Source organism: Myodes glareolus, chromosome 16 (assembly GCF_982192425.1).
Source record: "Myodes glareolus chromosome 16, mMyoGla1.1, whole genome shotgun sequence".
Lineage (NCBI taxonomy): Eukaryota > Metazoa > Chordata > Mammalia > Rodentia > Cricetidae > Myodes > Myodes glareolus.
In genome coordinates, this window is record NC_142041.1 from 3,367,892 (window position 1) to 3,379,174 (window position 11,283).

Genomic DNA, 11,283 nt, shown 5'->3' on the forward strand with positions numbered 1-11,283 from the left:
GGTGTGGGAAAGGAATACAGAGCCTTTGTTTGTGTGCTTGTCTCCGCTGCCAGGTAGTCCTCTGGAGTGCATCTTCACAGGGGCATGACAGAGCACATTTCTCATCCGAAGAAAAACATTTCTGGCCTGCACACAGGAGCAGCAAAGCGTGTGTTGAAGTATACTGTCTACTCAAGGAAATGGCTTGTGGCCAGCAGCATTCCTTACTCACTGTGCACAATGTGGTTTCCCAAGCAGTGATGATGATGTCAATCAAAGAGTAGCCCGGTTTGAATGATATGTTTCGAGAACATTTTATGTCTGACAGGAGAGATGGCCCAGCAGTTAGGAGCACTTGCAGGTCTTGCAGAGGACTAGATTTAGATCTCAGCATCCCCATGGTGGCTCACAACCTTTCTTCCTGCCAGTTCTGCAGGATCCAGTGCCCTCTTCTGGCCTCCACCAGTACCAGCACACATGTGATCTATATACATACGTGCTTACAGGCAAAATATCCATACCCATAAAATAAGTAAGTCTTCTAAAAGATTCTGCCAGGCAGTGGTGGCACATTCTTCTAATCCCGAAACTTGGGAGGCAGAGACAGGTGAATCTCTGTGTTACAGGCTAACCATGTCTACCAAGCAAGCTGCAGGATAGACAGGGTTACACAGAGTAACTCTGTTTGGAAAAACAAAAACAGCCAAAAAATTTCCATGTGGTAACAACAGAATTTAGTGGACAGGATGAACATCACAGTGAGGAATGGAGAGGAAAGAGACTTTCACCCGTGAGTTTTAAAGTCAACTTGATGTCACCAGTCAGTGATGTACTTTTGATGTGTTTTAGAGTCACAGACAGGAAAAAATTCCAACCCAAGTATTGCTTCCAGATTGGCAGAAGTATTATGTATAGAACATAGTTATCTGAAGAAAAGAGTTATGGTTCTGTAAGATTTTACTTATTAATTAATAATGGAATTAATATGCTGTTGTGATTGATTCAAAGAACACTTAATTTTTGAGATATTTATAGAACATTTAATAAAGAAATATGAGATGTTTACTGATTTTTATTTTATTAATGAGGCTCCAGATAGTCCAGAATGTCGCAGCTATTTAGAGTTATTTATGTCACCAAATTATTTTCATCTTATTTGTATAAAAAATATGTTAAATAAGTAAATTTTATGAGTTCTGGGGTCTCCAATTAGTTACAATCAATGAGATAAACTAAGCACATTATTCTTTGTCACATATGATACTGAAAAACATGCTCAAATTCTATGATTTTTGTCACAATTTGATAATTTTTCTGATAAGAGCAATGAACTGTGCAGCACCTGCTTTTATAATGTTTAGGGAACCAGAAAATGGAAAAGTATTACAATTAAGACATATACAGGACCAGTGATAAATCTTTGCTTGGGTTTCCTCTGTATATTAAAGTTGACTTGAGAATGAGTGATTTGCAGAGAATGATACTTTATGGTCACCTTGAGATGCATATGCACCCTGAAGCCACTACACAGTTTCCATGACACATGTACTTCTCACCTGTGAAGTGTGCAGAGGCCGCTGAGGTGCAGAGGGAAGAGATGCAGAACTTCTACGTCCACCGCTCAAATCGACTTGCTCTGATCTCTGCAGACCCACAGGATGATAATCTTGAAGTTGGAGAAATGTTTTATAACACACATGTCTACCTGCCTATGCCTGATACTCTCTTGCCAGTTTTCCCTGAATGTACTTCTCGCAGTGCCCTAGCACACAACATGGTTTAGATATATACCAGGATACGCCATGGACTACCCCATGACAATGTACACTCTGAAATTGGATGTGTCACTTTAAGTTCTGATTAAGAGAGTGTAGGCAACTCTAAATTTCTCTTTATTTCTAAAATAAGTCAATGTAAGTACCTCTCATAGAAGGCTCTTGTGAGAACTAAATAACTTTAATCATGTACTTAAGGCATTACATGTTACAAAGTAAATATATAGTAATTAAATAATAAGTATACTCCTTATCAATATAGTTTTAATAATAGTAATAATGATGTCTCAGCTCCTTTTGGTTGGTTTTACTGCTTTACCCACTCTTCAGTGCTTTCTTCACTTTCCTTAATTTGGTCTCATCTCACAACCAGAAAACTAATCCCAGTCATTCTTTGGCACCCATTCCAATCTCTCTATCTCTAAATCGCTCTTGTTCTAAACAGCTATCGGAGTAAATTGTTAATGTTGTCGCTGTTCTACTGCTGTAAAGGGACACCATAACCAAGACAACTCTTATAAAGGAAAGTATTTAATTGGGGGCTTACGTACAGTTTTAGAAGATTAATCTATTGTCATCCTGGTGGGCAACAGGAAGGCAGGCATACTGCTGGAGAAGCAGCTAAGAGCTTTATATCCCAATCCACAGTCAGCAAGCAAAGAGACAGGTAGGAGAGAGAGAGAGAGAGAGAGCGAGCAGACAGTCTGGGCCTGGTATGGGCTTTTGAAACCTCAAAGCCTTCTCCCAGTGATGCACTTCTTTCAACAAGGCCACACCTCCTAATCCCTCTCAAACATTTTCACTCCCTATTGACTACTAACCACTCAAATATAAGAGCCTATGGGCCATTTTTGTTCAAGCCATCACAGTTATACACTATCTCATATTTGCTGCTACTTCGTGTTTTTAATTGATTCTTTTGCTGTACATGTTCATCTTGACATCTTGAGGACAGATGTGGAAACACTATGTTTTTGCTTCAACCTAGGAAAACAGGTCCTGAGACCCAGGCAGAGGGAGAAATGAGGTACAATGTCATCAGGTCAAAAGCTTACTTACTCTAACAAACTTACTCTCTAACTCCCCTAACTATAACATCGTATTTAATAGACATACTTGCCTCCTTCCCATGTGCACGTGAGATCTCACTAGAACTTCACACTTATGGTGCTATTCTTGACATTTTACTTCACACTTGGCCTAGTGCCTTAAGATGCAATGAAGGAAAGTGTCGATTTATAAGAAAATAGAAAATAATAATGAAACAAATACTTTACTTCTATATCCATGCAAAACCTTTTGCCTGGTCACTGTATACAAAACATTAGAGACTGGCGATATACAAGACATTGCTCCCTCTTTCATTCTATTTATAGTTCTTTGAGCACAATAATAGCTTTCCTCATTTGCCGTTTTTTACATCAAATGCCAATTTATCAATTTATCAGTTTAATCCTTACTTCTATATTTATTCATTCATTTTGGAGGCTGTTCTTGTGGGCAAGTTAGAGAACAACCTGTGGCAGTGAGTTCTCTTCTTGTACCATGTGAGCTCCCAGAGCAAACGCAGGCCATCAGGTGTGGGAACAAACACCGTTACCCACCTAGTAATCTTGCCAACCCTGTATAGATTTTAAATATATATCATTAATTTCATCCTTCTACCATTTCTGCCCTAGGAGTTTGGTTCATTATAAGTCTCTGGATGGAAATAGAGGAATCCACATAAATTTTCCTTTCAAATGTCTTCAAAAGAGCTAACATTCCATACTGCTGGGGCCCAAGCAATACTTGGTCCATGTGCTTAGATGCATTCCCTAATAGTTTCTTTCATCCACCAAAAAAAATATTCATTCATTCATCCATACCTCCCTCTCTCTCTCTCTCTCTCTCTCTCTCTCTTCCTTCCTTCCTTTCTTCTTTGTTTTCCTTGCTCTACTTCTTTTCCACTTCTTCCTCTCCTCCTCCTGCTTCCTCTCCTTTTTCTTCTCCTCCACTCTTTCTTCTGTTTCAGCAAGAACTATATTTACCCCAATGTGCTGCCTGTTTCCCAGGTAACAAGTGGTACTGTATGTGTCTGAGTTTTTGCATGGAGAGCTCTATACCCAGGAAATCCTATTTTCCAGGGAAACCAGGACAGGTGGTCCCTGGGATGCTTCTACATCAACTTTGTCTCAGGTACTGTATTAGAGATTCTTAGCTTACCAATTCTTATGTCAGACACTAGGTCTACTTTTACATTCTTTCTTTGCTGTATTTCAAATAGCAGTTGCTCAATTCTCTACAAGAAGACTGTATTACTTGCCACCCATTTCATGGAGGAATGAGCATAGGACAAAGGTTCTAAACCTTACTCGTGACAACATTGGGTTCTGTTATCCCTTTCTTCCTCTTGCTCCCCTCAGTAACTTCAGTGCCCACTCTTCTCTTCTCCCATAGGTTCTGAATTTTTAGCAGAGCTAAATATTTGTCTTCTGAAATGCTTAAATTCAGCTAATTAGTATCTTCTTATCACCCTGAGCCAAGATTCTTACCTTGATATCTTTTCCTAACTATAGAAAAATATATCTGCCAAGGATGCCTTATTTAAATATCCAGTCTGGAATCAAGGCCAGTATTTACTTGTCCAGACACTGTGTGCCTTTTCCTTTTGTTTTACCAAGTGCTGAAGCCACATATTAAAAACAGTGCCATCTTTAGAATTTAGTGTAAAAAAATGAAACAAAAGGAAAGTACAATAATTTTCTCCTTTGTTTAAGGAAGAAAAATTAATAGCCTTAAAAATACCCAAATCTTTTTTCCAGAACAACAGCCAGATATACACTTAATTCCCCTACAACTCATTTATACACATTGTGGTTTACTGCACATATGAGCTGGTAATGAACTCAGCACAATTCATATATACAGCTCAGCAATAGTGACAGAACAATATGCTTAAAACCAATGTCTTGGAACTCTGAGCATAAGTGGTTACTAATATGATTTAGCAATAGATGACAAGAATCACACACGAGAATTGTATCTTGTCTTAATTGGAGGCAACTTGTGAGAAGGTAAAATTATTACTTTACAGAAGAAAGAAGAAGCCCCCTTTTCAATTTTCTTACTTTCTTGTTGGTCTGGAAAAACCACAGACACAAGTTTGTTACCTCAAGGACACTTGCTCAACTGTGTCCCTTGTTCTATTCATAATAGGCAGAAATTAGAAACAACCTAGATGCCCCTCAACAGAAGAATGGATAAATAAAATATGCTACATTCACACAATGAAGCATTATTCAGATCTAAAAATAATAATATCATGAAAGTTGCAGACAAACGGATGAAACTAGGAATAAAATCATTCTTTGTGAGGTATCTCAGAAAGATAAATGTGGTATGTATTTACTTATATGTAAATAGTAGCCATAAATAAATGGTAATGAATGTACAGTCTTTATACCCAGAAAAGTTGGGTTTAGGGGCACACAAGCATGTCTGTGGAAAGGGGAGATAGAATAAATGTTATGGGTAGACTCGAAGGAGCAATAGCAGGAGGATCAGGTCGGGAGGAAGGGAGATGGGGATAAATGGGGGAATATGAGGGCAGGCATTTGGGGGTTAGTATGGAAGCCTAGTGCAGTGGAAGCTTCCAGACATATCTGAAGGGGATCCTAAAGAAGTTTTCAAACAACAAGGAAGATGGAATCCCACTTGGTCATCACTTATCACCAAATGGAGCTTCCAGTACCAGGACTGGGTTCCATCCAATTGCGTTGTTGGCCAAGGGGCCCCGTGGAAATCCCCAAACAACCCAGGGTATTGACAAGACGATGAGTTGTTCTCCACAAACTGACAAGGCCCCATTGCTGAAGCCATAGCCACATAACTCATTGAATATGATCAGCTCAAGCTGGTTCTAAAAAGAACCTTCATCCCACAATCTAGTGTCTATGACATGGAAAGGTGCTCTCCCTTCTCTACCAAAAGAGAAAAGTAAACACCAATCCAGCCACAAAACCTTTCACCATTGCTGTCCTGCCTGTAAAATATGCTAGGGCAACAATGGCTCAAAGCTTTCTTAAGGCCCAACCCACAAGATAGAACTTATACCCAATACTGCTTGAGAGATCAAGAACCACAGTCTAGATAGATTGCCAAGAGACCTGGGTGAAAACTCCAAATACTACTGGTCTAAAGAAAAGTAAAAATAAAATGACTCCTGATGACATTCTTCAGTTCTCAAAGGTGAATGACTTTCTCATCACCATCAGAGAGGTTTCCTCCTGCAGCAGATGGGAACACTGCCAGATGTTATAGAGAGAGAGACCTTGGAACATTCAGCCCTAAATGGCATGACTCCATTCACTCCCTCCCCTTAGAGCTCAGAGAACCCTATGGCAGAAAACGTGTAAGAGCCTTAGGAATGGTGAGCACCGGGAGAACAAGGCCCCCTAAATCTACTGTACAAAGCTCATATGAACTCAGAGACTGAGGCAACAAGTCCACGGCTGATATGAATCTGAAACAGGTACTCTATGTATGTATTATGTCTTCCAGTTTAGTGTTTTTACGTGATTTCTGAGTGCGTAAATGAGTGGGTCTCTTATTCCTGTGCTTTTGGCTTGGGGTGGGGGGTTATCTTTTCCTTCCATTAGTTTGCCTTCAACTTCAATGTGATGGTTTTTATTTTATCTTATCTTATTGTATTTAATTTTGTCGTGTTTTGTTGTTATCTTGTAGAAGCCTTTTTCTTTTCTACTGAGAGATAAAAAAGGAATAAGTATAAATGGGAAGGAAGGTGGGAAGTAACTGGGAGAAGAGGGATGGGAACCTGTGATCAGGATATATTGTGTGAGAAAAACGTCTAGTTTCAACAAGTAGGGGAAAAGGCCCCATGGAAAAAACAAGACAGCAATGACAACTACAGAAACCAATAAAAGCAGCTGAAAGGATAAAGGGCTTGTTTGGTTTATAGCTCCAGAAGGACACGGTCCATTGTGGCAGTGAAACCATGGTGGCAGAAACAGGAAGCTGGCTCAGCACCCTGCATCTACACAGGAAGCCAGAACGAATACAAAAGACAATCAGGCCTTAAAACCTTAAGCTCTGCCCCCAGTGATGCAATTCCTTCAGTGAAATGTCATCTCATTGGGATCCCACAACCTTTCTGGACTGTGCCACCATCTGGGTAGCAATCTTTTAAATAAGTGAACCTGTCGGAGACAGCTGGCATCCAAACCCCTATTCTTGTGTCCCACGGTTATGTAATATCATCATCCTAAAATTCTTCAAGGGTTTGAAGAATTTCCAACCATTGTTGGAACCATTGTTCTCCATAGGGCTTTGGGGAACCAAATCTCACCAATGTTCAGAAAGTTCTACATGATTTGGTGGCCCTTTGCTGCCTTCAGAGGACACCAAGAAATATCTGGAAAGGATGTTTAGCATCACCTCTGAAGGAGAGCGACTCTAAGGGCACCTGGTGAGCAAAGACCAGATAGACTGCTGCATACCACAGAGGTTCATCTAGCATTGCATCAGTGATATCAAGGGAGACAAGCCTGACCCCATGGCTTTGTCGCTTTCTGTTCTTCTCAGCACCTTGTCCTTCTCAGCTGTGTTCTGTTTCATCGACTCCTTTCTATCCCTGAAGGGATGTTTTCCATCTTTCCTGCATTTGAGACTTTGGCATGATGATCCTACTGGCATAGGCACTTTCCCTAGACCTCTCTACACTGGCCTAAGTTAACATTGTTTTCTTGATTCCTTAGCAGTAGAATCACTTTCTCTGAGCAGTTCACAGTTTCATCTGTGGTCTTCCCCAGCTGTTGATTCTGTATGCTATGATTCTAGCCTGCCAGGCCAGAAGTGCTCCCTGGCGCAATTGTGAGAATGTCTGAGGGACGACAAACTGCTTCCTGATTAGATTTGAAGTCCGTTCTGTTGGAGAACACATGTCAGATACTGTAAACCAGATTTAAAAGCAACAACAAGTCCCGATAGCTGTGACCATGACAGCCCCTAGGGAGGAATGTTCTGCTTATAATTTGCTAAGTAGACATGTAGCCAGATTGACTTTTAAATATTAGTAATTATACTTATGGAATAGTGTTATTATCTGCCTGAGTCAGAGAAGCTCTTTTCAGAGGGTATCAGTTAATACAGTCTCGGTCCATGTACTGAGAATATGTGATTGCTGATGGTCGGCCACAGAAAGCGCACCCATATCACATGTTCAGGGCCCAGGGAACATGGAAGAGTCTATAAGACTCTAAGAGCATGGGAAAGGAGTATTGCCCTGTGGAAGGCTGTCTTCTGTGTAAGGTGTAGCTGCCTTTTTAAAAGGACAGGGTTGGGAAGAAGGGAGCCAGCAGGAATAGCAGAGGGTAAGAGAGGTTAATGATAGGACCACAAATGCTAACCCATGCAAACAAACAATAATAGCCAATACAAATGGCTGGTATTTATGGAGTGTTTGGTGTAGGGAGTTCCTAGCCTGGTATTTATAAAAGTACTTCTGTTTTGAAACATTTGCATGAAATTTTCCTCACTTCCTTCACTCTGTTGACAAACAAGGAAGCAGGAAAAGAGAAAGCAGAGTCGGTGAGATGCGTTGGGAGGCGGTCATCCCACAGGAGGGAGACATACTTGTATGTCACATATGTTGCATGCTGTATGGGGACCAGCACGCCCACTCAGACCTGGAGGACTCCAGGGTTTATCACTGAAATTTTTCTGAATGCGCAGAGAGAGCACCAAGAAAAAAAAGAGCAAGAAAATGGAAGAAGCTTTCGTGTGCTTTGCAGAGACACTTTTTCCTGAAGGTATTTGCTCAGTCGGGAACATGTCTAAGCATGGGGAGGAAGTCTAGACCATGGCCAGGGCCAGGGTGAGGCCAGGTATTGCAAGCTTCAAGCAAGTTGAGAAAAGGGAGCCACAGGGATTCAGAGTTTTAAGCATATCAGAGTTACAGACTTCAGAACATTATTTTCTGAGTCCTGAATACTCAGCAGAATTCTCTAAAACATGTTCCATATATGTGTTTCACTAATAGCCTCATTAGGGCATTCATTTTGGTATTTGATTTTGTTTGCCTGTGTTTACTTTTTGAATTTTTTTTCAATTTTGTTTTGAGATGGGAGCTTGCTCTATAGCCAAAGTTAGCCTCAAACACCATTATCTTGTTGAGAAATATTATTTTAATAACTTGGCAAAAATGTGTTGCTTTTGTTTTTGCTGTGGAACATTACTTTAACTATGTGAAGGTGTGTTACATTTGTTTCTTCTGCCGTTGTTAATGAGGCAAGGATGTGCTGCACTTGTTTCACCTTGCCTGCCTAAGACACCTGATTGGTCTAGTAAAAAGCTGAATGGCCAAAAGCTAGGCAAATGGTGGGCAAAGAAAATAAGTAGGAGGCAAAATCTAGGCTCAAGAAAATGGAAGGAGAGAGCAAGGGAGAAAGAGAGGTGTAGATGCCCAGGGTCAGTCAGTCAGGTATCTGCCAGCCAGCTAGGTGGGGTAGGACATACAGAAGGAAAGAAGGAAAAGGGCCATAAGGCAAAGGCAAAACCTAGATGAAGAGAAACAGGTTAAGTTATAAGAGCTAGCAAGAAATAAGCATAAGATAAGGCTGAGCATTCATAACTAATATTAAGTCTCCATGTCATGATTTGGAAGCTGGTTTGCTGCTCCAAAAGAAAAGGCCTGGTGCACATTCCACTTCAGTCCCTTATCATAGGTGTACAACACCATGAATGTTTCTGTTTGCTTGAGACCGAGTCTAACTGTGTAGTTGAAGATGGTCTGAAACACCGTGTGTATTCCAGGCTGTTCTCAAACTCCTGAGCATCCTATCTCCACCTCCTATGTCTGGGCGTGCCACCACACCTGATTGATATTGATAAAACAATATTGATGCTATTGCTTTGCTGTTTGTCTGTTTGTGTGTTACATATGTTATGTGCATGTTCATGAGTATGAGTGAAGTTGAGCCCTGCTGCAGCACACATATGGTAGGGGAAAATAGTCCCTGGTAGCAGTCCTTGCTGTCTACCTTGGTTGAAACAGGGTCTGTCTTGTTTTGTGACCTAGTGTCACTGGCAAGCTGACCCAGAGCCTGCTAGAGTGCATTCTGTCTCTGCCTTCTCTGGTCCCTGTTTGCTTCTATAAAATCCCACTGTTTAAAAAAAAACAAAAAAAACTTTATTTTTAATTGTGTGGGGGCAGGGCATATGAGAAAAAAATTAGATGCCCTGGAACTGGAGTTACAGACAGTGGTGAGCCTCTCAAAGTAGGCGCTGGGGACTAAACTCATGTTCTCTGCAAAAACAAACAAAAAAAAAAACAAAAAAAAACAAAAAACAAAACAAAAAACAAACAAACAAAAAAACAAAACCCAAAACCACCACTACCACCAAAAAAAACCAGTATGTGCTCTTAACCACTAAGCAATCTTTCCATCCCCTGGGTTTTGGTTTGTTTGTTTGTTTCAATGGACTCTGTTATGTTACTGATCTACAAGTCAAGAACTGTTTCAGAGGATTGGAATGAAAAAGAAAAGAATAGAGCTTAGGAAAAACAAGTTCAGGACACAGGGAAAAAGTTTAATTTTTGTTTGTGGGATGAAGTTGCCAGAGTTTGGAAAAGTGGCTACAGAAGCCCTAGGATTGTGTAAACAGAGATTGATGGGGGATTCTAGCCCCATTTTAAATGGTTCGGGTCATTTTGATCACATATAGTTCATCGTGGCAGGAAAGGCACAGTGTAGGGATGAGACACAGCATTTGTCACATTGCGTCAACAGCCAAAAAGCAGGGAAAGTTAAATGTTGGTGCTCACCATGTTTTCTCATTTTCGTTCAGTCTAAGATCCCAGTCTGTAATGGTGCCGCCCGTATTTAGAGTAGGTCAGCCTGCCTAATATCTAGACACTCTAACAGACATGTCCAGATGGGTGTTTCCCAAGTGAGTCTAGCTCCTATCAATGTGACAGTGTACCATCACACACAGCAAATATAAATGGCATCTCATACCTTTGAGGTTCCAAGTCCCATTCTCAGACAAAACGAAAGGAGTGAAAAAGAATCTGTCCCAATGCTGGATAAAATCTCTGAGCTACTAATTATAAGATCAAAAGAATAGCCTTAAGATCTCAAAAGGGAATAATAAATGAGGGTAATTGGTGTTAGATATAAAAATGTGGATTACATTTAAACGTGTGAGAGAAAGTTAACCATTTGTTCTTGGGTTTAAGTGATGATTTTAGTGGGATGACATGTAAATGTTGGCATAGAAACACCTATAGTAGGAGAGTAGACATTGATGGTGAATAGAGAAACAGGCAGTGATTACAGGCAGAGGAGGGGCATAGGTGAGTGGTCAAGAGAGTAGGCAGCGGTAGAGGAGTGGACAGAGATAGGCGTGGACCAAAGTGGACAAGCGAGGACTGAGGATAGGGAGTGAGCAGTAAAACCTAGTCATGGGATTGGGGAGGGGAGTGTGGAGAGGTGAGCAGCAGAAAGGTGAAATTCAGGAAGCAGAATGG